This window comes from Electrophorus electricus, chromosome 23 (genome assembly GCF_041902795.1).
Source record: "Electrophorus electricus isolate QZ-2024a chromosome 23, ASM4190279v1, whole genome shotgun sequence".
Lineage (NCBI taxonomy): Eukaryota > Metazoa > Chordata > Actinopteri > Gymnotiformes > Gymnotidae > Electrophorus > Electrophorus electricus.
This window is the reverse complement of record NC_137519.1, coordinates 10,345,001-10,351,151: the sequence shown is the minus strand read 5'-3', so window position 1 is coordinate 10,351,151 and position 6,151 is coordinate 10,345,001. Positions and strand designations below refer to the sequence as shown.

The 6,151-nt window shown below is 41.3% G+C and overlaps 1 long non-coding RNA gene across 2 annotated transcripts; it reads left to right on the top strand.

Moving 5' to 3' along the window:
• The first annotated feature begins 217 nt into the window (after positions 1–217).
• Positions 218–3,744, top strand: LOC118240461 (uncharacterized). 2 transcript variants are annotated; one of them, XR_004775434.2, is made up of 3 exons: positions 218–443; positions 708–873; positions 3,365–3,744. It is a non-coding gene; the product is annotated as an uncharacterized LOC118240461 (long non-coding RNA). The 2 variants fall into 2 exon arrangements; XR_004775433.2 differs by lacking the exon at positions 3,365–3,744 and adding an exon at positions 1,037–1,155.
• The last annotated feature ends 2,407 nt before the right edge of the window (positions 3,745–6,151 follow it).

The following is a 6,151-nucleotide window of genomic DNA, read 5'->3' as shown; positions in this document are numbered from 1 at the left end:
TAATTAAATAATAGCCTATAAGCATCCGTATAGTTTACTTCCCGCTTGCACAGACGCATTTAAATTATATATGGGCTGCGCTGGTCAGGTGCTTTAATGTGCCTTGTTTTGTTTCTGCTTGTGTTGTTCCATGCGCTTGAGCTAATGATTTCTCTGCAGTGCCTCTCTAATCACATTCATTTGCTTTTTCTTGGCTTCTTCACATTAGCAGACATTAGCAGATGAGAATCCACTCCCTCACCCCCTTTTCTGCCCCCCACCACTTCTGGCCACTTCCTGAGGACGAAGTCCCTTCAAAGTGACGAGCTGCATCTTTAGGGTGGTGGGAAGGCATGGGATGGCTTGGCAGGGTATATAAATGAACTCAACTGTACACGTTCCACAACAGAAATGGATTCTAGGGGAGAAGAATGATGTTCAAGATGGTTGAGTTTTAAATTAAGGTAATTGAAACAATAGAGAGATGGCTTACAAAATGGCCTTATAGAAGTGGATATTATCTATCTATCTATCTATCTATCTATCTATCTATCTATCTATCTATCTATCTATCTATCTATCTATCTATCTATCTATCTATCTATCTATCTATCTATCTATCTATCTATCTATCTATCTATCTATCTATCAGGGTGTGTGTGTGAGAGTGTGTGTGCGTGTCCATGTATCCATGTGTTCATGTGTATTGATGTGCATTGTCGTTCTAGCACATCAGTGCTCGAATCTTCTCTGATGGTGCCTGGAGCTACTGCCACATGTGCTGTTCATCTCAGCCTCTAGATCTCAAAATCTCCATGACCCCAGACCTCCAGACTCCCAGACCACCCGACCGCCAGATCTCTCTCCCAACTTGTGAAGAGCAACTGGCCAAAAGTAAGTAGAACTTAAGTCAGCAACTTCTTTTAGTAAGTAAAGCATGTGTGAAAAATGATTGATGGACCTTGGTTTCATTGCTCCAAAGTATTATGAGGAGCATAATGCATTCTCTCCTGTCTGCCTATCACCTAGTCTATCTATCTTATCTCATGCACTATAGAATGACAGAGACCTCACAGCAGTATATGGAAGGACAGAAATGATCTTTTTCATTGGAGCAAACCTAGAAACTATGGGATGGGGGAGAGAAAGATGGAAAAGTTCCTCGTCTTCCCGTCTCCGGAGAAAGGGAGGCCTTATTATGCGTCTGCATTTGCATGATGAGAAAACACAGCTCATATTCATCTTAGTAAAGTTGTAATAAATGATTTCAACAGCATTATCATCAATTTTATGCAGGTGCGCCTGCGAAAATCACTCACTTCAATCACAAAAGGGCCTTAGCTCTGAATGTACAAAGCCTCATTTTTTATTATCACTCATACCTAGCACAGGAATCCAGAGAGAGTGAGAGAGAGAGAGAGAGAGAGAGAGAGAGAGAGAGAGAGAGAGAGAGAGCGAGCGAGAGAGAGAGCAAGAGAGAGAGAGAGCAAGAGAGAGCAAGAGAGAGAGAGAGAGCAAGAGAGAGCAAGAGAGAGAGAGAGAGAGAGAGAGAGAGCAAGAGAAAGAGAGAGAGAGAGAGAGCAAGAGAAAGAGAGAGAGAGAGAGAGATTCTTCAAGTGGATGGTGCTAAGTGTTGGGGTTGTTATAATGGTCTGTAATAGAATGAGGATTAAGATACTTACTCTATATACTCAGTGTAGCTATTGCATATAAGGAACAACAAAAATGTAACAAAAATGTGAAAGGCAAAAACAGAAATTAAAAAAACAAACAAGTAAAGGAGAAAATGATGGAAAGAGAAATGGACCTTTTAAAACTTACATTACATGATTTGAAAAGAAAATATTTAGAAATGAAGAAATAAAGATATGTTGCATATAAAAGGTTTAGGAGCTGCCTGGATGGGCTGAACCATCAGTCTAATATGTCTATAAGTGTCACTGGTAACACTCTATCTTAGTCTCTATCTTAATTTTGTTATAGATTTAGTGTTTATTGATTTTTATAAATGTAGTATTTATTTAATAACGTGCTTATGTGTGTGAGGGGGATGTGTATGTGTATAATTAGATACATGTGTTATAAAATATGTATAAATATGTCTGTTATTGTATGTGTATGAGTCAGTTCAATACAGTTCAATAGATTTATCACTATTAAAATTGAGAATTCTATTTATTGCATTGGCAGCAGTTGTTAATTATTAATTAGGCCAATAAAGCTACTTGAATTTGAGAGAGAGAGTGAGAGAAAGAGACAGATGGAGAGAGAAATAGAGAGAGACAGAGAGAGAGAAAGAAAATGAGAGAGAGAGCGAGAGAGACAGAGAGAGAGAGAGAGAGAGAGAGAGAGAGAGAGAGAGAGAGAGAGAGAGAGAGAGAGAGAGAGAGAGGTAGCTGAGGTTTAAACTGTCCTGTACTATGCCCCAGTTTCTAATTATCAGAGGCTTTACTTACATTCACTTTCTTTACCCTACTTCTTCTAAACACTCCCTTCTGAAAATGAGGTCTGTTGTGCTCTCCATAGACTTCTGACCATTGTCAGGCCATGCTCAGACTTTTCATAAATATTTCATTATAGATCATAAAATCAAAACTGTATGTTCTGGGCTGTAGTGGTGCATAATAGTAAAGCAGAGGTTATAGTCTGCCCCTGGAGGGAGCTCCTGCCAATCCGCATTTTTGTGGTGTTCCATATCTGATCACACCTGAGCTGAGTTGGTTCCCATTGCCTCTGAGCCGCTGGCGTATGTTTGGAAGTGGAACCAAATACAGCTAGCTGGGGATACCCGTGAGCTGGAGAGAAAACCCCCGCAGCAGAGGATTGTAGGCACTGAACTGGGCTACTATTCTGAAAATGTTTTTAACTGTACCTTTTATCTGCCTATCAAGTTCTTCTTGGTTGTTACCGTGGTCACAAAACAACATCATAGTTAATTGCCATGAAGCATATTTAATGACAATGGGTCAATGTTCAGATTAAAGTGAAAAAACTGCTTAATAAGGTCTTGTTACAATATAATGACTTACCATCATACTCATCAATTAGCGTTTTCTTAGCTCATTACACAATAATTAGAACAACACTATCTTGTTTCTCCAATTATCCTCTGACAACATATCTGTCTCTGCTTTGCAGCTGCTTGGCAATATTCAATGTTTTCTCTTGAAACAGTACATTGTTGTTAGACAATTGCATATATTATATTGATCAAAATTAACTAAGCATAATATGCAGTTCAGTGAAGAACAAATTGCAATCTGTACATGATATAAAATGTTTCATATTTTTTCAGAAGTGAGAAAAAATAAAATAGTGGAAACTATTTTAAAGCATGTTTACTTGGTTTTTCTGAGCAATAATGTAAAGTTCTGTGTCTCTGCAGAAATCTGCGATACCAACTTTTTTGCAATACCATCAGGATGAGTGTACCATAACACTACCAAATGAGTTTAAAAGGCTCCATACGCCTCTCTTAGAAAACCCTCTGGACACTGCTAACACCTGCAAAGGAGCCACTTCACATCTCAAGCTTGTTGGGACCTCAACTACTTTTTTAAAGGCACTTTCAAAAAGCAGTGTATGACAGTTCAACGGCACAGCGTTGTGCTCTTGTTTGAATGTTATATAATGGAGTGAGTTTCAAAGGCTAATTATACAAAGCTGAGAGCTCTCTCAGGCCCCAATCAGGAGAGAATGTCCCCATGTTAGAGTGCTGTCAGTGGTGAGTGGCTTTCCACACAGACTCCATAAGCTTGTGTTGTTTTTAGCTTGATAAGCACAGCTGTAGAACAAGTAGGTGTGTAAGGATTCCAAAGGCCCTCTCTCCCTATAGCGACACAAGGAGAGAGAGAGAGAGAGAGATAGAGAGAGAGAGAGAGAGAGAGAGAGAGAGATAGAGAGAGAGATAGAGAGAGAGAGAGAGAGAGAGAGAGAGAGAGAGAGAGTACGCTAATGGCTGTGAATAATGACCCTCTCCTACTATCCATTGAACATTCACAGGTGGAGAAACAGCAGTTAAGTGTGCAAGCACAGAAGATTGACCTTACAATGAAACGTACTGTTATCCCTGCTCCCTTTTATCACACTTGGGTCTGCTTTGAAGTGGAGAACGGTGGGCGAATGAAAAAAAAATAATAATTCAGATTTAAAGTAAAATAAATAAATAAATAAATAACAAACTCATATATTACTGTGGTTCATTTGTGCATATCCGCAGATAACAAGCAGTACAACTCCTTATGTCAGCATACCATCTGGGATTACTACAGGAACTACATAAATCTGTGTACCATGCATTAAAACGAAACAAAACAACATCTTGCATTTGACTGTATTCTAAGTTGTTGTTTCTCAAAATGAAAATGGTACTCGCAGAACTGTTTCATTGACTTTGTCCACAGCAATACAAGCATTGATTATTTTATTTTACACAGTGTGAGTTGGAGAGAAAAGAAGGCATGTTGGGTAAAGATTCCTTGAAGTAAGTAACATGAAAATAACAGCATTCATTTGACAACTAAACATGTAGCAAATTAAGATGTGCAGTTGCAATTAAGTGTGTGTAACTTGTGACAGCCATCAGGCGAACAGCATCAGACCAGAGGACTCTGTCTAGCTCTTACACTAAGTTTAACTGAAAATACTCTTAAGGAAAATACAACCAGAGTTTAGCTGTCTTCAGTGAATTTTTTGACTATGTTACAAGGGCCACAGAGCCTAGAAAACATTCTCATTTAACAGGTCACAAATCTGCAACAAAGGAAGCCTGTGGAAAGTTTCATAGCTTTTACCTTGCAGACAACAATCAGCACTGATGAAAAACTAAAGGAAGACGGTACTTGAGACGGAAGTCAGAATCCTGGCTGTACACTTGATTGGATCAGGGTGGCGTGAGCGCGAGAATGGATCTGCGCCCTGTAGCCGTTGTGAGCAAACACAGAGCCGGCGGAGGCAATCATGCTGAGTCTGGTGTAATTGGGTTTTAACACAAGGGAACAATAGCGTCTCCGTCACTGTTTTTGACGACGTTCCAAAAACGCATTACCGTGCGGCGGAGATACCTCCACATCATATCCAAGGTGGTTTTTTTTTTTTTTTTTTTGTAATATAGCGGGAGGAAAATGTGGGTGCGTTTGTTCTCTGCCGCGCTCTCTTGGCACGGAGTGAGCGAGCAAGAGGGAAGTAGCTTCACGTAGCGTGTCTTCATTAAAGTGTCATCCTCCATTATTTGGCTCCTATCTCAATTAGCACTAGCTTTAATAAAGGGCTTTCTGTGTGTGTGTCTCTCTGTCTTCTTCCCATCTACTCTTCCTCTTTTAATTGTGGTTAGTTGTTTGTTGTGAAAAAAACAAACAAACTGAGAGAGCGAGAGCGAGAGAGAGAGAGAGAAAGAGAGAAAGAGATACTAGCCCTTTCTCTTTTCTTGCTGGTGTCTCGATGTGGAGTGTACAAGGAAGAGACAACATCTGTGTGCATGTGTAAGCCGCTTACAGCTTTTGTCTCTCTCTCCCTCCCTCGCTCTCTCTCTCTCTCCCTCCCTCGCTCTCTCTCTCTCTCTCCCTCCCTCGCTCTCTCCCTCTCTCCCTCCCTCTCTCTCTCTCTCTCTCTCTCCCTCCCTCTCTCTCTCTCTCTCTCTCTCTCTCTCTCTCTCTCTCTCTCTCTCTCTCTCTCTCTCCCTCCCTCTCTCTCTCTCTCTCTCTCTCCCTCCATCCCCCTCTGAGAGCAATTAGACCTGGTCACCTTTGGTTGAGCTGTGAACGCTTGTGCTAGATCCCCCCCGTAATCACCAACGCAGGGAAGCTACTGCACCGCTAAACCAACACAGGTCACACTGGGACCCCATCACTGTGCTGTGCACACTATAGCAGAGAGAAAGAGAGAGAGAGAGAGAGAGAGAGAGAGAGAGAGAGAAACCTCTCCTTCACTTTTTCTTGCCCTTGGAGAGAAGGCTTCATTTAAGCTCTGTAAACTTATATCAAGCAGGAGGCTGGGGATCACAGAGCTCCCATTCTGAGGAAGGTCTCTGGGTATTTCCATACGCTCATACACTATTTCTCCCAGCAGCAGTTTTTAGGGGCTGCACAGCTGCCATTTTATATTTAGCCTAGCCCTGTAGCTGGCTGGCTGGCTGGCCGGCTGGCGAAGGCCTGGCGCTCAGTAATTGACCGCA